The 27,978-nt window shown below is 44.1% G+C and overlaps 1 protein-coding gene, 1 long non-coding RNA gene and 1 other non-coding gene across 6 annotated transcripts in view; all 3 read right to left on the bottom strand.

The window, feature by feature from the left end:
- HMGXB4 (HMG-box containing 4) overlaps positions 1 to 1,126 on the bottom strand; it is a 38,321-nt gene extending 37,195 nt beyond the window's left edge. For 2 of the 4 annotated variants that reach the window (XM_009234302.4, XM_063723024.1), the window contains exon 1: positions 1,040 to 1,126. The gene's annotated coding sequence lies outside the window, so the exon portion shown is untranslated. The remainder of the gene's footprint in view (positions 1 to 1,039) is intronic. The other 2 variants (XM_009234305.4, XM_054543716.2) reach the window with 1 other exon arrangement.
- A 2,749-nt stretch (positions 1,127 to 3,875) lies between these two features.
- LOC129052734 (uncharacterized) lies at positions 3,876 to 27,640 on the bottom strand. Its single transcript, XR_008517878.2, has 3 exons — positions 26,984 to 27,640; positions 26,085 to 26,179; positions 3,876 to 4,257 (listed from the first exon to the last, which is right to left on the bottom strand). It is a non-coding gene; the product is annotated as an uncharacterized LOC129052734 (long non-coding RNA).
- LOC112130690 (U7 small nuclear RNA) lies at positions 8,815 to 8,876 on the bottom strand. The gene has a single exon (XR_002912922.1). It is a non-coding gene; the product is annotated as a U7 small nuclear RNA (small nuclear RNA).
- Positions 27,641 to 27,978: the final 338 nt, after the last annotated feature.

Genomic DNA, 27,978 nt, shown 5'->3' with positions numbered 1-27,978 from the left:
CAGCACTCCCAGCCCCTGCCAGCTCTGGAAGCTGCAGAGATCCCGACAGTCTGGGACGGGGATTGAATCCTCTCATTGCAGTGCAATTAAGCGGAACCACGACCACCGCACAGATTGGCTGACAACACACATTCCATCAGACCAGCAATCGAAATTTTGACAAGCCTTGTCCAATCAACAGGCTTTATTTGGGATTCAGTTTTTTACTTTGTTCTATTAGGAGGAAATATAATCAGCCACCAGCTTACCCTCAGAAAGAGGGGACAGAGATGTTTCTCCGCTTTTGTACGCTATAAAGTGAATCTACAAGTAGTAGTTGGTGGAGGGAAAATGGGCCTGCATAGAGAAGGCGCCCACCACGAAGGCACGGCCAAGCCGGGTTGCACGCAAGGAATACACAAAATACCAGGTGATTTACACAAACAGCCCCCAGGACCACCATTTTTGTGGTCCCCACGGCAAACCAGTGAGATTCTCCCGGCAGTTTTGCGGCAACAGCTAGTTCAACAAAGCTCTGTGAAGAGGAAAAGAAAAAAGCTCCTCGTACCTTCTCCTGCCAGCCGCTACCCCAGCCCTCCCGTGGCCGCGGCCACGAGCCCTTTCCCCCTGACAGCCCGAGGGACCCCCGCATCGCGGGTTCCGAGCCGCACAGCTCGACCTGGACCCGGGTTCCCGCGTCTCCGGCGGCCTCACGGCGCCCCCGAGGGCGGAGACGGCCCGGGCAGGGGGAGGGGCGGCCCGGGTCCGCAGGCCCCCGGGGCGGCCGCACGCCCCCTCCCGGCCCCGCAGCTTTCCCGCCTTCCCCGTTTGAACAGCTCCCGCCCGCCCTCCTCCTTCTGCCCGCTCCAGCCCCTTCCTGGGGGCGGCTGCGGCCGCTACTCCAGTCCCCGGCTCGGCCCCTGCGCTAGGCCGCGAAGGGCCTGGGGCACCCCAGAGGTGATGTCGCGGGCCCAGGGCGGCGGGTGGCGGCGGGGCGGGGCTGCTACCGCCTCAGGGTGGGGGCCCAGCCCGGTCTCCTGGGGTCTCCGCTCGCCGCTACCTTCACTCGGCTCGCCCGGATCCCGCCTTAGCGCCGCCGATCGCCGCCATCTTGGAGAAGGAGAGAAAAGCGCGAGCGGCCAGGGAGCTTCAGTCGAGCCCAGAGCGCAGACTCGGGCTCCGGAGGGGGAATCCCGCTCGACCAAGAGCGCCGAGCGCATCGAATAAAACTCGGAGCCTGCTGAGCGCGGGAGCTGGCATTTATTTATTGAGGATTTGCTATGTCCCAGCCTTGCGCTAGAAGCTTACAAACATTATTTCACTTAATCCTCACTGTATTCCTGTCGCATTTTGCAGAAGAGAACCAGGCTGAGAGAAGTTAAGTGACGTGCCCAAGGATACACAGGTAGTTGGAATATGAGACCGAGTATTAACTCCAAGTCTTCTGATTCTGAATGCAGTGCTTTCCCCAAAATACTATGCTGTTTCTTTCAAGATATTTTTATACAGCAATTCTCCTCTTTGCAAAACCTAGATCTATGCAGATTAATAGCAGTGTGCTTATTTGGACTTCAGCATCTACATTTGAACATTTGGCGTATTAGGGGTGAGGTGGAAGAACTTATCTTTGTAACAGTGTACAGTAAAATAATTTGCATGGCGAATCATCTACACTTTTTAGTCAGAAACAGTCTTGAGAGAGAGAGGAAGAGATGTCATTTACAGGCGAGAACACAATTTTTCTGATTTGCCGTGGAGAACTTGGACCAGAGTAGAAATTACAGTGTATAGAACTTGGTTTAATATGAAGAAGAATGCCAGGGGCAGTAGCTCATGCCTGTAATCCAAGCACTTTGGGAGGCTGAGGTGGGCGCATCACCTGAGGTCAGGAGTTTGAGACCAGCCTGGCCAATATGGTGAAACACCGTCTCTACTAAAAATACAAAAAATTAGCCAAGCGTGGTGGCGCGTGCCTGTAATCCCAGCTACCCGGGAGGCTGAGGCAGGAGAATCGCTTGAACCCGGGAGGCGGAGGTTGCGGTGAGCCAATATCGTGCCACTCCACTCCAGCCTGGGGGACAGAGCGAGACTCCATCTCAATATATATATATATATATATATATATATATATATATATATATATGAAGAAGAACTTATTTTTCTAATAAGTTCAATAGTACAATGGGCTTCCTTGTGAGTAGTGAGCTCCCTCTCACTGGAGGAGCGCTCAAGCAGAAGTTGGTGTTACTGTAAAGCAGAGAGGTTAGAGATGTAGATTGGCTTCTAGAGTTGTGAACCCCATGCAACGTAAAATAATGTGTGCAATGTGTGTTTTCCTGGGGCCCAGGCCCCATCAAAAATTAAGAACCTCTGTCCTAGTGGATTTTCCATTGCAGAGTTGGGTGAGTGCTTGAAACGAGGTAGTCATGAGACCAATAGAAGCAAGGTGATTTGTCTGAGACCACACTGCTAATCAGTGATCAGATAAAGATGAAAAGCCAGATTGTTAGACTCTGATTCAGTGCTCTTTTTGCTATATCATGCTCTCTCCCCCTCTGCACTGGGTAGAAGATTGATTCTGTTTCTTACAACTGTGAGATGCTGAGATGTGAAAACACCTGAGACAAAGTTGCTGAAATCATTTGCAAAATGTAACTGCAAATACTTAATAAAAGTAGCATGGCCTTTTTCTCCGCAGCTCCCATCCTACTCACCAAAAAGACAGGCAATGAGTTTCACCAAAAGGTGTTAGATTGCATTTCTGGGACACCCTGCCTGACGTCAGGCTTCCCTTTGAGACATTTAAGAGCCCTAATGATGTATTTCCTTTTTGTTCTTCAGAGCCCTAAATCCATTGGTCAGGATGATTTCAGTTTTGACAGAAACCCATTTCCATGTGGTTCCCCAGAAGAGGGGAATTTATTGGCTCACATGATTGAAATTTCCAGTACCTGCAGACATGCTCACTTCCAGGGCGGTAACTCAAGCTGGTCCCTTGACATCTCTGTGGTGTCTGAAGCATTAGCTCTGTTAGCTTTATTCTCTGTTAGCTTTATTCTCAGATTCAGATGATGACTCCAGCAGCTCCAAGCTTCATCATCTTTCCTGCTAGCAGTGTCCCTGTGGAAGGAGGTTGTGTTTGTTTGTTTTGAGACAGGGTCTTGCTCTGTCACCCAGGCTGGAGTGCAGTGGCACAATCACAGCTCACTGCAGCCTCGACCTCCTGGGTTCAAGCAATCCTCCCACCTCAGCCCCCCAAGTAGCTGGGACCACAGGTGCATGCCACCATGCCCAGGTAATTTTTGTATTTTTTGTAGAGATGGTTTTTTTCTTTTTTTTTTTTTTTTTTACCATGTTGCCCAGGCTGGTCTCAAGCTTCTGGACTCAAGCAATCCACCTGCCTTGGCCTCCCAGAGTGCTGGGATTACAGGTGTGAGCCACCATGCCTGGCCCTGGAAGGAGTTTCTTTTTCCCTTTTGCTTTGGCAAAAGTCATGGGATTGATTCTTATTGCCTGGATTAGATCGTGTGTCCAGACAAAAAGAATCACTTTGAGCAAAGGTGTGGGGTCTGCTGCTGCTGCTGATTGGTTAAATTAGGTCATCTGCTTACCTCCAAAAATAGGTTGGGGTAGACACAAAGAAAATCAAGGGTTGCTGTCAGAAGGGTGAGTGCATGTTAGGTAGGCAAAAACAGTAGCTGTCCCCACACTGTACCACTAGCTTGGATCTAAAAGCCTTATGAGTCCTATTGGTCCCATTTCTTCTTTTAGTCCACCTGAAGATGGAGCATATCAAGTTCTTGCTCATTTTAAGCTCCTGGAGACCTGAAGTCAGATCTCTCCTCAGCCTACTCTCTCAATCACAAAATGCTATTAACTTGCTCCCAGTCTTGGATCATTGCACGTCCATTTATTAAACAGATATTTATTGAAAACACAGCATGTGGCAGGCACTGTCTTAGGTGTTGGGAACAGAACAGTGAACAGAATTGAGAGTCCTTGGCCCCCAGGAGCTTATATTCCGGTTGGGTTGGGGTACACAAAATTAAGATATGAATACTACATTCAGTGATAATCAGAGGTTGGAGAAAATAATGCCAGGTTTGCTACGAGAGTACCAGCAGGGGATGTGGGTAGGAACAGCTTGTTCTTTAAAATAGTGATCAGGGAGGCTTCTCTGTTGAGGTGCACACCGGAGCTAGCTCAGCCAGAAGTGGATTGGTGGTGGGAGCCAGGAGATCATAGTTCCTTGAATGGATTCAAGTGCTTCCTCTGTACCTTGATGGAAAAGTATTCTTTGTTGAGTATCTTTCACAGTTCTCTTGCATTTTTGAAACTTGGAAAGACAGAAAGGAGGACCCTCTGGGCAGGCGTAGTCATGGTGGGGTTTGTGAATAAGAATGCCTTTTCCCATGGCAAGTGAGGATGGCATCTAGCATATGTGAAGAGGGGGCACTCCCTAAGTGTGGGGCTGTTCTCTGGTCCACCTGATCTAAGGAAAACTGCCTGGTGCCTGGCAGCAACAGGTGGGGCCTGTCAAATTGTGCTTGGTTTGGGCATCTCCTTCTTCAGACCATTTTTCTGTGCTCTTCTCTTTCCAGATGTGTTTTGAGCAGTGTCTTTGTCTTAGGTCTGATGGGAGGATGCCATCCTGGGTACATACATTAGGCCAGGGCCTTTTGCTAGAAGTGACAGGACCTAATTAAAACTACCTTAAGAGACAGGCAGAGGGACATACCACAGATTCTCAGTCTGTGTGTATGCCCTAAATTGCAAAATAAAAAAATAAAGAGACCAGTAGAAAATATGTAACTCATGTAAAAAACAAAACAAAACAAAAACTACTCAGAGCCAGAGAGAAGCAGGCCCTCTGGACAGCTGGGTCCGGGGATTCAAATCCTTCCCTCTTAACTCTGTTCTCTCAGGCTGGCAGTCCCTAGGGGCCTGGAATCATGGCCACAGGTAGCCCAGGCTTACATCTTTATAGTCTCCTGACCGGAGAGGAAAGAGCATGTTCCCACATCAGCAACACACACACACACACACACACACACACACACACACACACACACACACACACACACACACGTGTGTGCGCACAAAATCCAAGAGAAGAACTCCAGTTGGCTGGGATGGGGTCATGTGATCATTCAGTATTGTGATAGTTCCTGGCACACCACAAAGTTGCAATAGGACATTAGTCCTTCTACAAAAGAAAGGGGATCTATTCTGGGAAGACAAATAATAAATGTCCCCTATGGTGAAGCAATGATACTTGTTTTCCTGCTTTTGAGCAACTTATTATCTTCTGTGTGTATGTGTGTTTTGTGGGCAATGTAAAACAAGTCCAAGCCCATAATTACTATGGTACAAATGTAAAAGAAAGATGTGCCCCAATAGATGGGCCATCTCTCATTGGGCTATTACAATAGCTTCCTAATTGATTTTTATCTTCAGGGCCCCCTCCCCACTTCCAAGTCCATCTGCCATTGCCATCAGGATAAAGCACTGCTAACATGAGCTTATACTTCAGCTAATGACTTCTTTTTTTTTTTTGAGACAGAGTTTTGCTCTTGCCACCCAGGCTGGAGTACAGTGGCATGATCTTGGCTCACTGCAACCTCTGCCTCCCAGATTCAAGTGATTCTCCTGCCTCAGCCTCCCGAGTAGCTGGGATTACAGGTATGTGCCACCACACCCAGCTAATTTTTGTGTTTTTAGTAGAAACGGGGTTTCACCATGTTGGCCAGCTGGTCTCGAACTCCTGATCTCAGGTGATCCGCCTGCCTCAGCCTCCTGAGCTGGGATTACAGGCGTGTACCACCATGCCCAGCTAATTTTTGTATTTTTAGTAGAGACGGGGTTTCTCCATGTTGATCAGGCTGGTCTCGAACTCTTGACCTCATGATCCACCCGCCTTGGCCTCCCAAAGTGCTGGGATTACAGGCGTGAGCCACCACGCCCGGCCACATTTTCTTGTCTCTAATGGATCCCCCACACTCCACCACTTTTGCCAGCTCATGCATCTAGGTAGCAACATGCAGCTAGAAAGCTCCTATTTATTCTTCAAGATCTAACTTGATACTGACAGATAAATAGATAAATGTGGCATGTACGTACAGTGGGATATTACTCAGTCTTAAAAAGAGGGAAATCCTGCCATCTGTGACCACATGGAAGGACATTATTCGAAGTGAAACAAGCCTATCACAGAAGGAAAAATATTGCATGATCCTGCTTCTATGAGGTCTCTGTAATAGTCAAGCTCATAGAGACAGAGAATTCAATAGTTGCCAGGAGCTGGAGCATGGGGAAATGGAAAGTTGTTGTCCAGTGGGTATAAAGTTTAGGTTATGCAAGATGCATACGTTCTAGAGACTAGCTATACAACAGTTAGCAATACAGTATTGTGAACTTCAAAATATAAGAGGGTAGATCTCATGTTAAGTGTTGTTTGTTTGTTTGTTTGTTTTTGAGACAGAGTCTCTCTCGGCTGCCTAGGCTGGACTGCAGTGACACGATCTCGGCTTACTGCAGCCTCCACCTCCTGGGTTCAAGTGATTGTCCTGCCTTAGCCTCCCAAGTAGCTGGGATTACAGGCACACACCACCACACCTGGCTAATTTTTGTATTTTTAATAGAGTCGGGGTTTCACCATGTTGGCCAGGCTGGTCTCTAACTCCTGACCTCAGGTGATCCACCCGCCTTGGCTTCCCGAAGTCCTGGAATTACAGGAATGAGCCACCGCACCTGGCCAAAACTACCATGTTAAGTGTTTTTTTAACCACCAAAACCGAGCCAAACCAAAACACCAAAAACAAAAACAAAAGGACACATGGAAACTTTGGGAGGTGGTGGATGTGTCTATTACCTTGATTTTGATGATGGTATCATGGGTATTTGCATATGACCCAGTCATCAAGTTTTACACATTAAATATGTGCACTTCCTTGAGTATCAATTATACCTCAATAAAACTGTTTAAAAAAGATTAGATAAAGCCACGAAAAGAATCTAATTTGAATGCCCCCTCTCCAAGTCATCTTATTTTCCCACACACCTAGTAACATGTATCTATTACTGCATTTCCCATATTGCATTGCAACAATCCTTTTACACACCTTGTTCTCCTGTTCCTCAAGGACAGGGCCTGTTTCTAAGTCATCTTTGTCCCTCTGGGCACATGGTAAATACAGTTTTCAATGAATCCTTTTGATTAGATGTCATTGAATGAAGAGTGGGACAAAAAACTTTTCTTGGGACTCAGAGGAGGCAGATGAGAATTGTTTTGGAAAGTTATAGGAGTTGTAGGCCGGGTGCAGTGGCTCATGCCTGTAATCCCAGCACTTTGGGAGGCTGAGGCAGGTGGATCACGAGGTCAGGAGATCGAGACCATCCTGGCTAACATGGTGAAACCCCGTCTGTACTAAAAATACAAAAAAATTAGCCGGATGTGGTGGCAGGTGCCTGTAGTCCCAGCTACTCGGGAGGCTGAGGCAGGAGAATGGCATGAACCCAGGAGGCGGAGCTTGCAGTGAGCCAAGATCGCACCACTGAACTCTAGCCTGGGTGACAGAGCAAGACTCCGTCTCAAAAAACAACAAAAAAAGAAAGTTATAGGCGTTGTATTGGCAATGGGTTTGGTTTGCCCAGTCCATCCCCCATTGTCTGTAGCAGAAAAGGCCACTGCCCAGGCTACAGGAGCGGGCAGAGAACTCCAGCCAAGGTAATCATAATACATCCACTTGAGCTTTCCTCTAGGTATTTGAAAACTTCAGAAGGAGGCAAAAGGCCCTTTGTAGTTCTCAAGTGGTGAGGATTATGAGGACACTGGGGCTGCCCCAAGCCATGTGGGGAGAGACTGTGAAAATCAGAAAGACACAGAGAGAGGCTCAGAGATGCTTGGTGCCTGGATCAAGTCATCCCTGAGGTCCCTGGCCCTGCCCCTTCCGTGTTATGTCACGTGAGCCAAGCATCTCCCCCACTCCCCTTTGTGTAAGCTGGCCAGTTTGGTCCTCTGTCATTTGGAACCAAGAGGACCTCCCAGTTGATATGGTGATATGGTTTGGATGTCTTGTCCCCTCCAAATCTCATGTTGAAATGTGACCTTCAAGGTTGTGTTTGGGTCATGGGGGGCAGATCCCTCATGAATGGCTTGGTGCTGTGCTCGTGTAATGAGTGAGTTCTCTCTCTAGATATGCATCATGAATGAGTTCTTGCTCTGTGAGTTCATGTAAGATCTGCTTGTTTAAAAGAGCCTGGAACTTCCTCCTCTCTCTCTTGCTCCTGCTCTCTGCATGTGACATGTTGACTCCCCTTCTGCCATGATCGTAAGTTTCCTAGGCCGTCAGTAGAAGCAGATGCCGACACTATGCTTCATGTACAGCCTGCAGAACTGTGAGCCAAGTAAACCCCTCTTATTTATAAATTACCCAGTCTCAGGTATTCCTTTATACAATGCAAATGAACTAGTACATGCAGCTTCAGGGAAGAGGGAGCCTTTGAGCTGGTCCTTGTCTGTGGGTTGGAGTGTGGTGGGGTAGGATGGGAGGACATTCCTGTTGGGAGAAACTGGGTGAAAGGAGGTAAGGAGGGTCAGTACTGCCTTGTGTCTTTGGAATGACAAGCAGTGGCATTTTCTGGTATGTGGCGTCAGTTCCTGAGAGTTCTCAGGGAAGGTTGGGAACATGCTGAGGGTTTGTACTTAACCTGGAAGGACCTGGGCCAGCCCCTACCTTCTCCTCCAGAACTGCTGCCTCTCCCTCCCATCTGTGCATTTGTATCTCATGGTGACTGTCTCCATTAAAATATTTTTTTTCTTTTCTTTTTCTTTCTAGGGGTTTTCTGGTGAAGACCGGAAAACCTGCTAGACAAATTCTAAAATAGCAGTAACATTCTCCATTTTGTCTTTCCCTTCTTTTCACAGAATAATATTTAAAAATTCAAAGATATTTCAAAGTACAAACATCCATGTACCCACCTCCCAGAATGAATACATATTAACATTATTCCACTATAATGACTTCAGATTCTTTTTTTTAAAAACAATTGTTTTAGTTAAGAAAACACATGAACACAGTTTAGGCCCCAGATCTATCCCCAGCACCCTTCTCAGAGGAATAGAAATTGGTGTGTCCTTCCTGTCCATGTTCTGATCACCTATTTGCAGGAGAAGCAGTGTAGCCCATATTTAATTACATGTAGTACAAAATATTGGTAAGAGTCAAGAAGTTAAAAAAAATTAAAAAGTTTATAAAGTAAAAAAGTTACAGTAGCAAAGTTAATTTATTATTAAAGAAAGAAAATTAAAGGCCAGGTGCAGTGGCTCACGCTTGTAATCCCAGTACTTGGGGGAGGCTGAGGTGGGTAGATTACCTGAGGTCAGGAGTTCGAGACCAGCCTGGTCAACATGGTGAAATCCCGTTTCTACTAAAAATACAAAAATTAGACAGGCATGGTGGTAGGTGCCTGTAATCCCAGCTACTCGGGAGGCCGAGGCAGGAGAATCACTTGAATCTGGGAGGCAGAGGTTGCAGTGAGCCAAGATCATGCCACTGCACTCCAGCCTGGGCAACAGAACAAGACTCTGCCTCAAAAAAAAAAAGGAAAAGAAAATTATAAAAATAAATTTAGCATAGCCTAAGTGTATAGTGTTTACAAAGTCTACATTAGTGTATAGTAATGCCCTAGGCCTTCACATTCATTTACCACTCATTCACCCACTCACCCAGAGCAACTTCCAGTCCTGCAGGCTCCATTCATGGAAAGTGCCTGATATGGTTTGGATGTTTGTCACCTCCAGATCTCATGTTGCAATGTAATCCCCAGCATTGGATGGGGCCCGGTGGGAAGTGATTGGATCATGGGGGGATCCTTCATGAGTGCTTTAGCACCATCCCCTTGATGATAAGTGAGTTTTTGTTCAGCTGGTTCACTAGCGATCTGGTTGTTTAGAAGTCTGGGACCAGCCGGGTGCAGTGGCTCATGCCTGTAATCCTAGCACTTTGGGAGGCCAAGGTGGGTGGATTGCCTGAGCTCAGGAGTTCGAGACCAGCCTGGGCAAAATGGTGAAACCCTGTCTCTACTAAAATATGAAAAGTTAGCCAGGTGTGGCAGCGAGCGCCTGTAGTCCCAGCTACTTGGGAAGGTGGCAGGAGAATCGCTTGAACCTGGGAGGTGTAGACTACAGTGAGCTGTGATTGCGCCACTGCACTCCAGCCTGGGCGACAGAGCGAGAGACTCCATCTCCAAAAAAAAAAAAAAAGGCCCGACCTCCCCTGCCCATTGCTTCTGCTCTCGCCATTGCCTTCTGCCATGATTGATTGTTTACTTCCTGAGGCCGCACCAGAAGCAGATGCCAGCAGCATGCTTCCTGTAAAGCCTGCAGAACCATAAGCCAATTAAACCTCCTTTCCTTACACATTACCCAGCCTCAGGTATTTCTTTGTAGCAATGAAGGAACTGGCTAACACAGTGCCCTATACGGGTGTACCATTTTGCAACCTTTTATACTGTATTTTTATTGTACCTTTTCCATGTTTAGATACGTTTAGATACAATACAACTGTAACACGAATACCATTGTATTACAATTGCCTACAGTATTCAGAGCAGTTACATGCTATAGACATTTGTAGCCTAGGAGCAATAGGTCATGCCATGTAGCCTGGGTCTGTGATAGACTATCCCATCTAGGTTTGTGTAAGTGCATTCTCTGGTGATTGCATAACAATGAAATCACCTAATGATGCATTTCTCAGACTGTATCCCTGTTGTTAAGTGACACATGATTTTGTTAACAACTTGTTTTGCTCACTTAAAATTATGTCTTTGGGAGACTTTGCTTCTAGCTAAGTTGGAGTAACAGGGACCAGATTTCCCCTGCTGCCTGGGATAATGAAAACAAACAAACAAACAAACCAGCAAAAAAAAAAGTCTAAAAATGGTTTTCAGACATTACGCATCGGGCAGCACAAGCGAGTGACCTCCGAGACAGGGAGACAAACAAAGTGAGCCCTATGGCTGCCTTGGCTTAATGCCTGGAGAGTTTCCAGAACAGTTTATTGACCTCTTTGGAGCCCCATGATATCTCTGAGTTGAGGAGATGGAGTGGGGAGTTTGGGGAGGCCAAAGTGGCTGGCATTCACATGCAGAGCATGGAAGAGGAGAGCGCTAACTGGAGAGAGACAGTTCCAGCTCTTGTGAGAGTCCCTCTTGCATCTTCAGCAAATAGTGATCAGCTAATGCATGCAAAGACAGCACCCAAGCCTGGAGAAGGCCACCTGAAGGACTGGAAGGAACAATCTCTGTAGCTCATGGAGTGCTGGAACCATTTGGGTTCCCATCAGCCAGGATGGACATGTGGTGGTGCACTCGGGAGTGAGGGAAATTAGCCCTAGAGTAAAGACCTCTCTGATCCATCCAACAAGGCTTAGAAACAAACCTTGAAAGGATCAAACTGTTTTTAAGTATCTTCACTGTGTCACAGAACAAAGCTCAAGACAGTCTATAGGAATACAAACATCCAGTGCCCAAACAAGGTAAAATTCACAATACCTGGCATTCAATAAAAAAATCACCAGGCATGGAAAAAAAGCAGGAAAATGTGACCCACAATGGGGAGGAAAATCAATCCATATAGACAGACCCAGAAAAGACACAGATGACAGAATTAGAAGACAAGGACAATAAACACAGTCATTATAACTATATTCCATATGTTCAAGAATGTGGAGGGAAGATTAAGTGTGCCGAGCAGGGACACAAAAGATGTAAAAGGGACTCAAGAAGTCATCTGGTTCCAGGAAGATGGCATGGATGTGCTTCTTCCTATCCTTGCTAAGTACAACTAAACACCTTGGATTTTACTTACAAAACAAATGCAAGAAGATACTGCAAGGTGGGGAGAAGAAGGCAGAACAACTGGGGACTTGAGGACCTGAAGAAGTTCCCTGGGGTTTCTTTTTGCCTGATACATACCAGATGGGGTGCTGGAGGAGTAGGCAATGTGGAAGAGCCAACAGGGGCACACAAGGCCCAACAGAAGCACGCTCTTTCTAGCCAGCCACCCCCTAGCAAGACAGAGAACTTTTAGAAAATATGGCCGGGAGCGGTGGCTCACACCTGTAATCCCAACACTTTGGGAGGCCGAGGTGGGCGGAACACGAGGTCAGGACATCGAGACCATCCTGGCTAACACGGTGAAACCCTGCCTCTACTAAAAAAATACAAAAAATTAGCCAGGCATGGTGGCGGGCGCCTGTAGTGCCAGCTACTCAGGAGGCTGAGGCAGGAGAATGGCGTGAACCCAGGAGGCGGAGCTTGCAGTGAGCTGAGATCACGCCACTGCACTCTATCCTGGGCGACAGAGCGAGACTCCATCTCAAGAAAAAAAAAAGAAAATAACTGCTCCACTCCAGTCAAACACCACAGAATAAGTGGTGGACCCACACCACCTGTGCCAGCAATGGCTGAGTGGGGAGCCCAGACTTCCACTCTCTTTGAGCACCTCAACCCTGCCCTCCTGCACCCCCTTCCCATCCCAGGTGGTGTCAGGGAAGGTCAAGAGGAAGCTGGGGCTTTCGTCCCCTTGCATAGTAATGAGGCCCCACTCTCACCCAGCCACAGTGACAGTGGAGATTATGTGGGGAGCTGCGCCCAGGAGTAATTAGCCACCCCTCCCTGTTCTGGTTGGGGTGGTGTCAGAGGAGGCCAAGGAGAGAGTCAGGACTGCCACCACTGCCTGGCAGTAATGAGGTCCCCCTGGACCTGGTGTCAGTGGGACCCTGTGGGGATCAATAACGAGGCACTCCTGCCCCTCCCACCCAGGAGAGAGCAGCAGAAGCCTAGCAGAGGGCCGAAGCTCCCACTCTTGGGCAGCAGTAATGAGGAACCCCCCCTGGTGTCAATGTTGGCAACCTGGACTTCTACCCCTAGCTAGCAGTAATGAGGCAGCAAATCCCTCTTTCCCCTGCTGGAATGGTATCAGAAAAAGGTAACTAAACTGAAGGTTTAAGTAAGATCCAGAGTCTCCTAACATAATACCCCAAATGTGCAGATTTCAATCAAAAAGCACTCATCCTACCAAGAACCAGGAAGATCTCCAACAGAATGAGAGAAGACAATTGATAGATACCAACAGCAAGATGACAGAGACGTTACATTTATCTGTTAAAGATGTTAAAGCAGCCATCATAAAGATACTTCAGTGAGCAATTATGAACATGATTAAAAAAAGGAAAAAAATTCTTAAGAGGGCTGTAGGCAGTAAAATAAAAAACAACAATATAAATACAAAATATTATAAAAAGAGAAAAAAGATAGTCTCAGCAAAAAAAAAAAAGTTTCATAAAAGAGAAAAAGAAATAAAGAATATGTAGAAGAGCTAACAAAAAACCCAACGGATGAGCTCAACAGCAGACTGGAGGTGGAGCAGAGGAAGCGGAGGGACAAGTGAACTCAAAGACAGAGTATTAGAGAGTAACCAATATGGGCCTGGCGCAGTGACTCACACCTGTAGTCCCGGCACTTTGAGAGGCCAAGGTGGGTGGATCATGGGGTCAGGAGTTTGAGACCAGCTTGGCCAACATGGTGAAACCCTGTCTCTACTAAAAATACAAAAAATTAGCTGGACATGGTGGCGGGCGCCTGTAATCCCAGCTACTCGGGAGGATGAGGCAGGAGAATTGCTTTGTTTGAAATGTTTGTTCCCCGGTGCTGCAAAGAAATTGTACTTTAACATAAATTTAATGTTCTCAGTAAGGCCATTTTTATACTTTTTATAGAAAGGGTACAGTTGCCAGCAGTTTTGTTATGAGAATATACTGAACAAAGGAGACAGGGTCATTTATAACGTGATGTCTGATGTGTTTACCCTACTGCGGTGTTTGGTTTCCATTGGCTGGAATGGGACCTCATATTTTGTGTTTGTCCTGATTGGCTGGCAACTTAGAACTTTTTAAAAGAGGCAAAGGCAGAGGAGAACAAAGGAAGGAGGAAGTAACTTGTGGAATGCTGAGAAAGGTAAAAACACCTTTAAATAAGGAAGAGGAACAGGCTATGACCCAATGCTTGCCTGGACCAGTATAAGTATGCCAGGGCAAATATTTAGGCTAAATTGTGGGAGCTAAGAACATAAAGTACATTGATTTCTTTATTATGGCTAGCAGATATTTAAGGATGTTAGCACAGGTCTTTGAATAAATTTTGTTTTTAAGAGAAGTTACTATTTATTCTTAATTAGATGGGGAGGAATTTTTTGAAGAGGAACCTCTATTTTACCAGGAGGCAGAGGTTGCAGTGAGCCAAGATCACGCCATTGTACTCCAGCCTGGGCAACAGAGCAAGACTCCGTCTCAAAAAAAAAAAAAAAAAAAAAAAAAAAGAAAGAAATTAACCAATATGAACAATAGAAAAAAAATAGACTGAAAATAAAATGAGCAGGGTCTCAGGAATTCATGGGACTACAACAAAAGATCCAACATTCCTATCATGAGTCCTAGAGAGAGGAAATAAAAGGGCAGGGCTGGAAAAGTATATGAAGAAATAATGGCTGAAAATTCCCAAATTTGGCAAAAGACATAAGCTTAAATATTCAAGAAGGTGAACAAATCTCAAAATAGATAAACCCAAAGAAATTCATTCCAAGACACATCATAACTAAACTTTTGAAAACTAAATACAAAAAAACCCTTGAAAGCAGCCAGGGAAAAATGTTTATCTTATACAAGAGAAACAACCTGAATGAGAAAAAAATTTCTCATCAGAAATCATGGAGGCCAGAAGGAAGGAAGTGGAGCAATATTTTTCAGGTGCATTAAGGAAAGAACTGTTGGCCAGGCACGGTGGCTCACACCTGTAATGCCAGCACATTGGGAGGCCAAGGTGGGTGGTTCACTTGAGGCCAGGACTTTGAGACCAGCCTGGACAACACGGTGAAACCCTGTCTCTACTAAAAATACAGACATTAGCCAGGCGTGGTGGCACATGCCTGTAATCCCAGCAACTTGGGAGGCCCAGCCACAAGAATTGCCTGAACCCTGGAGGCGGAGGTTGCAGTGAGCTGAGATCACACCACTGCACTCCAGCCTGGGTGGAGTGAGACAGAGTGAGACCCTGTCTCAATAACAACAACAACAACAATAAAAAAAGAAACAAAAAAAAACTGTTAAATATCTGTGACAGTTCATTTACTTATCAACTTGACTAAGGGATGCCCAGATAGATGGTAAAGTGTTATTTCCGGGTGTGTCTGTGAATGTGTTTCTGGAAAAGATCAGCATTTCTTTTTTATTTTCTTTTAGACTGAGTTTCGCTCTTGTCATACAGGCTGGAGTGCAATGGCGTGATCTGGGCTCACTGCAACCTCCACCTCCTAGGTTCAAGCAATTCTCCTGCCTCAGCCTCCCAAGTAGTTGGGATTACTGGTGTGAGCCACCACACCTGGCTAATTTTGTATTTTTAGTAGAGACGGGGTTTCACCATGTTGGCCAGGCTGGTCTCGAACTCCGGACCTCAGGTGATCCACCTGCCTTGGCATCCCAAAGTGCTGGAATTACAGGCATGAGCCACCGCGCCTGGCCCCATACATTCTTTTCAAGTGCCAGCAGAATATACGCCAAGATGGACTACGTTCTGGGCCATAAAACAAATCTCAACAAATTTAAAAGAAATCATACAGAGACAATTTTGTTCACAGACAAAAATGGAATCAAACTAGAAATTAATAATAGAAAGATAACAGTAAAATCTCCATACACTTGAAAACTAAGCAACACACTTCTGTAGAGTCCTTGAGTCAAAGAGGAAGTCTGAAAAAGATGAACAAGTACCTTAAACTGAATGAAAATGAAAACACAACATATCAAAATTTATGGGACACAGCTAAAGGCGGGCTGAGAGGGAAATATATAGCACTAAATGAATACATTAGAAAAGAGGTCTAAATCAATAATTGAAGCTCCCATCTCAAGAACCTGGATAAAGAAGAGAAAACTAAATCCAAGGCAGAAGGAATAAAATAATACAAATAAGAAGCAAAATCAGTGAAGTTGGAAACAGGAAAACAATGGAGAAAATCAGTGAAGCAAAGGGCTAGTTCCTTGATAAGATCAGAGAGAGAGAGAGAGAGAAAGAGAGAGAGAGAGTGAGCAGATTACTATTATCAGTAATGAAAAAGGAGATACCACTACAGACCTTGCAGACACCAAAAGAATAATAAGGGAGTATTTTGAACAACTCTACACACATAAATTTGACAACCTAGATGAAATAAATCAATTCTTCAAAAAACACCAACTATTTCATACCACAAATAGATCTTTTTACTAGCCCTATAGCTATTAAGGAAATCAAAATTATAATTTAAATTTAACAGCCTAGATGAAATGGATCAGTTCTTCAAAAAACACACACTATCACAAATAGATCTTTTTACTAGCCCTACAAACTATTAAGGAAACCAAAATGATAATTTGAAATTTCTCAAAAATTAAATCTCCATGCCCAGATGATTTTGCCAGAGAATTCTCCTAAATGTTTAAAGAAGAATTTTAAAAAGTCTATAAAATATCTTCCAGAAAACAGAAGAGGAGAGAACACTTTCAAGTCTATTTTATGAAGCTAGTATTACCCCGAGAGCAAAACCAGAGAAGACGGTATAAAAAAGGAATCTACAGATTAATATCCCTTGTGAATATAGGCACAAACATCCTTAGTAAAATATTAGCAAGACCAGGGATCATGGTGGATAGGAGGCAGGACTAGATTGCAGCTCCGGACAGAGCAGCATGCGGAGGCTTGCATTGTGAATTTTAGCCCCAGATCGACTGCAAGAACAAACCAGCACTCCTGAAAGGACCCACAGACCCTCTGAAGGAAGCAGACTGCTCCTGCAGGACCTGGGAGACACCCCAAATACTGTGAGTGCCCCAACTGCAGAAGTGGGAAAGGGAGACCCTCCTCTCCCGAACACATACCCCCAATGGAGAAGCTGAAGGTCTGTTTGAGGAAGTTCTTGACTTTACCTGGAGCTGAGTCAAGTTACGAGAGCTGAGCTGAGCGAAATACAGGGGTAGAGGAAGCAGCAGGGAGGCCCTGGGAGCTCAATGGATCCCGAAGCAGCCCATTCTTGCCTGGCACCACCAGGATCCATCAGGAGGGTGGCCAGAGGAGCAGGGGTTAAAACTCCACAGGGACAAGGACTTTTCTAGCTGAACTTTGTAACAATTTGAACGGGGCGAGAAGCCTGGGCCAGAACTTGGGGGAGGGCACGAATCTGGCTTGCAGACTTCTCAGGCAGGGGAAGAACTAAAGCCCTTTTCTTTCCCAGCTGGGAGGCAGAAAGCCTTGGGCAAGTCTTCAAGCTCAACTTGCCGTCCACCTGGAAACGTATTTGGGGCTGTTGCGGGGGTCGCGGTGGGAGTGAGACCCACCCTTGGGTTTGCATGGGAGTTGGATAAGGCCTGTGACTGGCTTTTCCCCTCTTCCCTGACAACCTGCATGACTCAGCAGAGGCAGCCATAATCCTCCTAGGTATACAACTCCAGTGACCTGGGAATCTTACCCCCATCCCCTATAGCAGCCACAGCAAGATCTGCCCAAGGGGAGTCTGAGCTCATACACGCCTAGCCTTGCCCCCACCTGATAGTCCTTCCCTACCCAACCTGGTAGCTGTAGACAAAGTGTGTCCGGAATTGGTTCCTTCCAGTGGGTTCTTGGTCTCGCTGACTTCAAGAATGAAGCCACGAACCCTCGCGGTGAGTGTTAACAGTTCTTAAAGATGGTGTGGCTGGAGTTTGTTCCTTCAGATGTTCAGATGTGTCTGGAGTTTCTTCCTTCCAGTGGGTTCGTGGTCTCGCTGACTTCAGGAGTGAGGCCGCAGACCTTCGCAGTGAGTGTTACAGCTCTTAAAGGTGGCGCATCTGGAGTTGTTTGTTCCTCCGGGTGGGTCTGTGGTCTCGCTGACTTCAGGAGTGAAGCCGCAGACCTTCACAGTGAGTGTTACAGCTCATAAAGGTAGTGCAGACCCAAAGAGTGAGCAGCAGCAAGATTTATTGTGAAGAGAGAAAAACAAAGCTTCTACAGCATGGAAGGGGACCCGAGCGGGTTGCCACTGCTGGCTTGGTGGCCAGCTTTTATTCCCTTATTTGGCCCTGCCCATGTCCTGCTGATCGGTCCATTTTACAGAGTGCTGATCGGTGCGTTTTTACAGAGTGCTGATTGGTGTGTTTACAAACCTTTAGCTAGACACAGAGCACTGATTGGTGCGTTTTTACAGAGTGCTGATTGGTGTATTTACAAACCTTTAGCTAGACACAGAGCACTGATTGGTGTGTTTATAATCCTTTAGCTACACAGAAAAGTTCTCCAAGTCCTCACCTGACCCAGAAGCCCAGCCGGCTTCACCTCTCAAAATGACATATAATCTTGGGAGTTCTAGAGCCCTGCCTACCACTGGTCCCTCTCCACACTACTATAGCTGGTGCTTTCTGGAAAGTACCACCTCCTGGCAGGAGGCCAACCAGCACAAAAATAGAGCATTAAACCATCAAAGCTAAGGACCCCCACAGAGTCCATTGCACCTTCTGCCACCTCCACTGGAACAGGTGCTAGTATCCACGGCTGAGAGACCCATAGATGGTTCACATCACAGGACTCTGTGCAGACAGCCCTTGGTACCAGCCCAGAGCTGGGTAGACTCGCTAGGTGGCTAGACCCAGAAGAGAGACAGCAATCACTACAGTTCAGCTTACAGGAAGCCATATGCACAGGAAAAGTGAGAGAGTACTACATCAAGGGAACACCCCATGGGACAAAAATTCTGAGCAACAGCCTTCAGCCCTAGACCTTCCCTCTGACAGGGCCTACCCAAATGAGAAGGAACCAGAAAACCAACCCTGGTAATATGACAAAACAAGGCTCATCGACACCCCCCACTAAAATCACACTAGTTCACCAGCAATGGATCCAAACCAAGAGGAAATCCCTGATTTATCTGAAAAAGAATTCAGGAAGTTAGCTATTAAGCTAATCAGGGAGGGACCAGAGAAAGGCAAAGCCCAATGCAAGGAAATAAAAAAAATGATACAAGAAGTGAAGGGAGAAATATTCAAGGAAATAGACAGCCTAAAGAAAAAAACAGCAAAAAAATCAGGAAACTTTGGACATGCTTTTAGAAATGCGAAATGCTCTAGAAAGTCTCAGCAATATAACTGAACAAGTAGAAGAAAGAAATTCAGAGCTTGAAGACAAGGTCTTCAAATTAACCCAATCCAACAAAGACAAAGAAAAAATAATAAGAAAATATGAACAAAGCCTCCAAGAAGTCTGGGATTGTGTTAAAGGACCAAACCTAAGAATAATCAGTGTTCCTGAGGATGAAGACAATTCTAAAAGCTTGGAAAACATATTTGGGGGAATAATCAAGGAAAACTTCCTGGCCTTGCTAGAGACCTAGACATGCAAATACAAGAAGCACAAAGAACACCTGGGAAATTCATCACAAAAAGATCTTCGCCTAGGCACATTGTCATCAGATTATCCCAAGTCAAGACAAAGGAAAGAATCTTAAGAGCTGTGAGACAGAAGCACCGGGTAACTTATAAAGGAAAACCTATCAGATAAACAGCAGATTTCTCAGCAGAAACCCTACAAGGTAGAAGGGATTGGGGCCCTATCTTCAGCCTTCTCAAACAAAACAGTTATCCGCCAAGAATTTTGTGTCCAGTGAAACTAAGCATCATATATGAAGGAAATATATAGTCATTTTCAGACAAACAAATGCTGAGAGAATTCACCATAACCAAACCACCACTACAAGAACTGCTAAAAGGAGCTCTAAATCTTGAAACAAGTCCTGGAAACACATCAAAACAGAACCTCTTTAAAGCATAAATCACATAGGACCTATAAAACAAAAATATAAGTTTAAAAAGCAAACACAAAAAACAAACCCAAAGTATGCAGGCAACAAAGAGCATGGTGAATGCAATGGTACCTCACATTCCAATACTAACATTGAATGTAAATGGCCTAAATACTCCACTTAAAAGATACAGAACCACAGAATGGGTAAGAACTCCCCAACTAACTGTCTGCTGCCTTCAGAAGACTCGCCTAACACATAAGGACTCACGTAAGCTTAAAGTAAAGGGGTGGAAAAAGGCATTTCATGCGAATGGACACCAAAAGCAAGCAGGAGTGGCTATTCTTATATCAGACAAAACAAACTTTAAAGCAATAGTGGTTAAAAGAGACAAAGAGGACATTATATAATGGTAAAAGGCCTTGTCCAACAGGAAAATGTCACAATCCTATGTGTATATGCACCTAACACTAGAGCTCCCAAATTTATGAAACAATTACTAATAGACCTAAGAAATGAGATAGACAACAACACAATAAAAGGGGGGAACTTCAGTACTCCACTGACAGCACTAGATAGGTCATCAAGATAGAAAGTCAACAAAGAAACAATGGATTTAAACTATACCTTGAAACAAATAGATGTAACAGATATATACAGAACATTTCATCCAACAACTGCAGAATACACATTCTGTTCAACAGCACATGGAACTTTCTCCAAGATAGGCCATATGACAGGCCATAAAATGAGCCTCAATAAATTTAAGAAAATTGAAATTATATCAAGCACTCTCTCAGGCCACAGTGGAATAAAACTGTAAATCAACTCCAAAAGGAACCTTGAAAACCACACAAATACATGGAAATTAAATAACCTGCTCCTGAATGAGCATTGGGTCAAAAACAAAATAAAGATGGAAATTAAAAACTTCTTCAAACTGAATGACAATGATGACACAACCTATCAAAACCTCTAGGACACAGCTAAGGCAGTGCTAAGAGGAAAGTTCATAGCCCTAAATGCCTACATCAAAAAGTCTGAAAGAGCACAATAGACAATCTAAGGTCACACCTCAAGGAAGTAGAGAAACAAGAAAAAACCAAACCCAAACCCAGCAGAAGAAAGGAAATAACCAAGATCAGAGCAGAACTAAATGAAATTGAAACAAACAAAAAATACGAAAGATAAATGAAACAAAAAGCTGATTCTTTGAAAAGATAAATAAAATTGATAGACCATTAGCAAGATTACCTAAGAAGAGAGAAAATCCAAATAACCTCACTGAGAAACGAAACAGAGATATTACAACTGACACCACAGAGATACAAAAGATCATTCAAGGCTACTATGAACATCTTTATGTGCATAAACTAGAAAATCTAGAAGAGATGGATAAATTCCTGGAAAAATACAACCCTCTTAGCTTAAATCAGGAAAAATTAGATACCCTGAACAGACCAATAACAAGCAGCAAGATTGAAACAGTAATTAAAAAATTACCAACAAAAAGAAGTCCAGGACCACATGGATTCAGAGCAGAATTCTACCAGACATTCAAAGAAGAATTGATACCAACCCTTTTGATACCATTTCACAGGACAGAGAAAGAAAGAACCTTCCCTAATTCATTCTTTGAAGCCAGCATCACCCTAGTACCAAAATCAAGAAAAGACACAACCAAAAAAGAAAACTACAGACTGATATCCTTGATTGACATAGATGCTAAAATCCTTAAAATACTAGCTAACTGAATCTAACAACATATCAAAAAGATAATCCACTGTGATCAAGTGGGTTTCATACCAGGGATGCAGGGATGGTTTAACATATGCAAGTCAATAAATGTGATACACCACATAAATAGAATTAAAAACAAAAATCACATGATCATCTCATTAGATGCAGAAAAAGCATTCGACAAAATCCAGCATCCCTTTATGATTAAAATCCTCAGCAAAATCGGCATGCAAAGGCTTAATGTAATAAAAGCCATCTATGACAAACCCACAGTCAACATAATACTGAATAGGGAAAAGTTGAAAGCATTCCCTTTGAGAACGGGAACAAGACAAGGACGCCCACCTTCACCACTCCTCTTCAACATAGTACTGGAAGTCCTAGCCAGAGCAATCAGACAAGAGAAAGAAATAAAGGGCATCCAAATTGGTAAAGAGGAAGTCAAACTGTTGCTGTTTGCTAACGATATGATCATCTACCTTGAAAACCCTAAGGGCTCCTCCAGAAAGCTCCTAGAACCGATAAAAGAATTCAGCAAAGTTTCCAATACAAAATTAATGTACACAAATCAGTAGCTCTTCTATACACCAACAGCGACCAAGCAGAGAATCAAATCAAGAACTCAACCCCTTTTACGATGGCTGAAAAGAAAGAATAAAATACTTAGGAATGAAAGACCTCTACAAGGAAAACTACACAACACTGCTGAAATAAATCATAGATAACACAAACAAATGGAAAAACATCCCATGCTCATGGATGGGTAGAATCAATATTGTGAAAATGATCATACTGCCAAAAGCAATCTACAAATTCAACACAATCCCCATCAAAATATCACCATCATTCTTCACAGAGTTAGAAAAAAATTCTAAAATTCACATGGAACCAAAAAGAGCCCGCATAGCCAAAGCAAGACTAAGCAAAAAGAACAAATCTGGAGGCATCACACTACCTGATTTCAAACTCTACTGTAAGGCCATAGTCACCAAAACAGTGTGGTACTTGTGCAAAAATAGGCACATAGACCAATGGAACAGAATAGAGCACCCAGAAATACCCCAAATACTTACAGCTAACTGATCTTCGATAAAGCAAACAAGAACATAAAGTGGGAAAAGGACAGACTTTTCAACAAATTGTGCTGGGATCATTGGCAAGCCACATGTAGGAGAATGAAACTGGATACTCATCTCTCACCTTATACAAAAATCAACTCAAGGTGGATTAAGGACTTAAACCTAAGACCTGAAACTATAAAAATTCTAGAAGATACTTCAATAAAGGTGTCAAAATGTCAAAAAAGGGACTCAGATTAAATTTCTAGAGATGAAAGCTACAATGTCTGACATGAAAAATGCACTAAATGGAATTAATAGCCATTTAGACACTGAAGAAGAAAAGTTTTTTTTTTTTTAGATATAGCAATAGAAACCATCCAAAATGAAACATAGAAGAAAGACCCCTAAATGCAGAATTTTAGTGAGCTGTGGGACAATTTTAAGTTTAACGTAAATGTAATTTGAGTACCTGAACAAGGAGAAAGACTTGAGTGTGTAGTTGCTTCATGGTGTCAGTGGTGTACTGAAGTGTGCTTTTGTGGTGGCTGGTAATAGTTTTTCATTTCCATATTTAGCACTCCCTTAAGGATCTCTTGTAAGGCAGGTCTAATGGTAACCTAGGAAATACCATTCTAGACATAAGCCCTGGCAAAGATTCCATGACAAAGACACCTAAAGCAATTGCAATAAAACCAAAAATGGACATATGGAACCTAATTAAACTAAACAGCTTCTGCATAACCTACAGAATACGAGAAAATATTTGCAAACTATGCATCCAACAAAGGTCTAATAACCAGAATCTATAAGTAACTTAAACAAATTAACAAGCAAAAAACAAACAACCCCATTAAAAAATGGGCAAAGGACATGAACAGACACTCTTCAAAAGAAGATGTAACACACAGCCAACAAGCATATGAGAAAATGCTCAATACCATTAATCATTAGAGAAATGCAAATCAAAACCACAGTGAGATACTATCTCACACCAGTCAGAATGACTAATATTAAAAAGTCAAAAAATAACAGATGCTGGCAAGGTTGCAGAGAAAAGGGGATGCTTATACACTGCTGGTGGGAACGTAAATTAGTTCAGACACTGTGGAAAGCAATTTGGAGTTTTCTCAAAGAACTTAAAACAGAACTACCATTTGACACAGCAATCTCATTACTGGGTATACACCCGTAGGAGTATAAATCATTCTACTATAAAGGTACATGTACGTATATGTTCATTATAGCATTATTCACAATAGCAAAGACGTGGAATCAACCTAGGTGCCCATCAATGGTAAACTGGATAAAATGTGGTACATTTATACCATGGAATACTACACAGCTACAAAAATAACAAAATCATGGTTTTTTTTTTTTTTTTTTTTTTTTGCAGCATGGATGGAGCAAGAGGTCATTATCCTGAGAAAATCAATGCAGGAACAGAAAACCAAATGCTGCATATTCTCACTTACAAGTGGGAGCTAAACAATGAGTACACATGGACTCAAAGAAGGGAACAGTAGACACTGGGGCCTATTTGAAGGTGTAGGGTAGGAGGAGGGTGAGGATCAAATAACTACCTATTGGGTACTATGCTTACTACCTGGGTGATGAAGTAATCTGTACACCAAACCCCTGTGACACACAATTTACCCATGTAACAATCATGCACATGTACCCCAAACCTAAAATAAAAGTCGGAAGGAAAAATAGAGAGAGAATGAATACTAAAAAAAAATTGCAGAAATAATGGGTCAAGAATTTCCAAACCCTCAAACGTAAAAACTGCATCAAGGTATATCATAATCTAATTGCTTAAAACCAGTGATGAAGAGAAAATCTTAAAAAGCAGCCAGAGTAAAAAGATCTATGTGTAGAAAAGAGTGAAGACTGCTGTCCTTAGAAAAGGCTACTTGTGGGTTTGGTCCTTGGCTGGTGTCTGGGAACTTGGATTCCGAGAGACAAGTTTTGTTTCCCTCTTTCCTTCTGTCTGAAGGCTGATAACTCTATTGCAATGACCAAGGATTCAGGTAATGTTAACTCTGAAATTCTCCATTCCCTGGACCCGAGCACAGTCTCCTATAGAAGCCTGTTCAAATGGCAACAGCTCTGAGCCCTCACTTAATTTACTCAGAAGGGGTCCAGCTTTCTCTAGTTCCCCAAATTTTCCCAGGTGCCCAGAGGTTCTTGCGCAGTCTCAGGATTTGGCTTTCATTTTGCCTCTCCTTGCCTGAAGAACCCTCCCCTGATGACCTTGTGATTTTCAGAATATCTGCAGTGATATGGCTGCAACAGAGCTGCCCACCTCCTGTGAGCACAGCTTCACCTTCCTCAGCTCTTTGCTTATGCTTAGTCAGGGGAGTCACCTGGCAAGCACATGATCACATGACAAACATGGTCCCCAAGTGTCCCAGGAGCTCTTCAGTGATGAGCTCCTTGAGGATGGACACCATATCTTGTCTCCAAGGCATGACCACAGTGCCAGGTGGCTGGACCACGAATGGGTTAGAATTCTCTGAGGACAGAATTTTCAGGGTTGATTCCTGGTTACTTGTCCAGGCTCCTATCATCATGCCCCTTAATTCCCAGCTATCCATCCCAGGGCAAACTTCCTCCCAGGGTCTGTCCTGTCCTTTCAGCAATTGGGCTCCCGTTGAGGCTACCCCAGTCCATAAGGTGTATTTTAATAATTTAAACTTCAGAGGGGAGGGATCAGAGTTCTCTTCCCTCTTCTCTTTGGAGGAACTTATCATACGTAAAACTACGGTTGCAAATAAATAAGTAAAAACAAATGGTGTGATGAGGGAGGGTTGATATCCCATTACTTTCCTGCTGGTCTCTCAATTCCAGCTGCTTGCTTAGGGTCAGCTGTTTGTAAATGTTTGTTGAATGAATAAAATAGAGGAGGTTAAGATGATTAGGCTTTGTGTCCCCACCCAAATCTCATCTTGACCTGTACCCCCCAGGTGTCGAGGGAGGAATCTGGTCGGGTTAAAAAGAGGTAACAGTGGAATGCAGTGCACGATCTCGAATTTTCTTTTGGGTAGATGACATTATTAGGGCCAGTTGGTAAAATCTAAATAAGGTTTGCAGGGTAGATAATGGTATTGAATTTATGCCAAATTCCTGATTTTGATTATTGAATTGTGGTTATATAAGGGAATGTCCTTTTTAGGAACTATGTACTGAAGATTTGGGGGCAAAAGAGGACTACATCCGCAACTAACTGGAGATGGTTCAGAAGATGATGCATACACACTCAAGCATATTGAGAGAGAAAGGGGCAGAGGACACAGAAGGCTCTGAGTTTAATGTGCATGTTTTGGGGAATTTGGAAGAAGAGCCCCTGAGAATTCATCATTCATTATTCTTGCAACTTTTCTCTAAATCTGAAATTATGTCAAAATATAAAGTTAGAAGAAAACATAAAGAGTACTCACTTAGTATTCATTCATCTCACACCGACATTGCATCCTCTCCAGACAATGATCCATGAAGTGACTTTTCCTGTGATGGGCCATGAGCCAGGGATGTGCTGGGGGGAATGGGGAGATGTGGGAAAGAGTGAGGTCTACCACTCCACAGACCTCACTCTTTAGGGGTCTGTGGAGTGGTAGATGAGACAGACACACACCTTGTCTCTACCCTGCACTGTGTAACTGGGCCTTGCGTGGTCCTTTGTGAGTGTGTAGTAAGGGTAATTTCTTCAGAAGAGTTCATGAAGAAGCAGAAAAATATGGCCAGGTGAATACATTTTCCTTAAAAAATAACTTACATGGTGAAACCCCATCTCTACTAAAAATACAAAAATTAGCCAGGCGTGGTGGCAGGCGCCTGTAGTCCCAGCTACTCCGGAGGCTGAGGCAGGAGAATCGCTTGAACCCGGGAGACGGAGCTTACAGTGAGCCGAGATCGCGCCAGTGCACTCAGCCTGGGCAACACAGAAAGACTCCGTCTCAAAAAAAAAAAAAATAATAATAATAAAAATAAAAAATAAAAAAATTACACATCAAAGTGCCCATTGTATAAAGCACTTAGAAGCGAGTCTTTTTAAAATTAATTTTAGAGACATCATAAAAGTGAGTCATCTAATTTAATTTTTACAACCATCCTCTGAAGTAGGTACTTACTTGATCTCATTATGATGCAACCTATTTGCAGGAAAGGAAACAAGCGTGGAAGGGTAAAGTTACCTGCCCCAAATCAAGGAACTACAAGGAACTGTCCATCTGGACGCTCAGCTCTGAGCTTCTAATAATAATTGCATACCTCTAGGGTTAGGAAGGGCAGGTCTATGGGCTGATGAGAAAGTGCCTAGGAAGCCGATGGCCAAATTTACCTGCTTGGTTTTACGCTGCCTGCGTGGGTGTGTCCGAAGCTCAGAGCTCCTTGAGGCCTTCCTCTGTGGGTCCACTAGAGGGCGGTGTTGGCCCAGTTCAGAAGTACGTTTTTGCCCTTGAATTCAGGTGTGGTCAGGAAAGGAATTGCTGTAAAAGCTAAAGAAGCTTAAGCTTCAGGACTTCTCACCTGTGCAGACCCCGTCTGCTTTTGTACCCAACTTTGCATTTATAATTTTGTATCATTTCCCCAAAAGAGGGCTTCCTGAATAAGTTGCAAGCTCCTCAAATCTGTAGTCCCCCCTGCTTATGTCAATACTTTGGTAACTCAGCCTGGGGGACTGGGACATTGAGCGTCTTGAGCATCATGAAGTGTAGATTTCCAGGGCATCTGGCTGTCCCTCTTCCGGCTGTGGACTCCCGGAGAGCAGGGGCTCTGCCCTGTTTGACTTGGACCGTCTGCTATGTAGAACAAGCTGTTTGTAAATGTTTGTTGAAAGAATGAAATAAAGGAGGTTGAGATGGTTAGGCTCTGCGTCCCCACCCAAACCTCATCTTGACCTGTACTCCCCAGGTGTTGACGGAGGAACCGGGTGGGAGGTGATTGGATCATGAGGGCGGTTTCCCCCATGCTGTTCTCGTGATAGTGAGTGAGTTCTCACGAGATCTGATGGTTTTATAAGAGGCTCCTCCCCCTTCACTTCCTTCACAAGCTTCCTCTCCTGTTGCGGTGTAAGGCATGTCTGCTTCTCTTTCTGCCATGATGGTAAGTTTACTGAGGCCTCCCCTGCCACGTGAAACTGTGAGTCAATTAAATCTCTTTTCTTTATAAATTACCCAGTCTCAGGCAGTTCTTTAGAGTCGTGTGAAATGGACTAATACAGAGGTAAACAGCCCCCCAGCACCACTGCCACTGCTTTAATCTTCTCTTTGGGTCTCAGTTTCCCAACTCTAAAGGTGGGGGCAGGCATTGGATTAGAGTTCATCTCTAAATCTC

Source organism: Pongo abelii, chromosome 23 (genome assembly GCF_028885655.2).
Source record: "Pongo abelii isolate AG06213 chromosome 23, NHGRI_mPonAbe1-v2.0_pri, whole genome shotgun sequence".
In the NCBI taxonomy this organism is placed as follows: domain Eukaryota; kingdom Metazoa; phylum Chordata; class Mammalia; order Primates; family Hominidae; genus Pongo; species Pongo abelii.
This window is presented reverse-complemented; position numbering and strand designations above follow the sequence as displayed.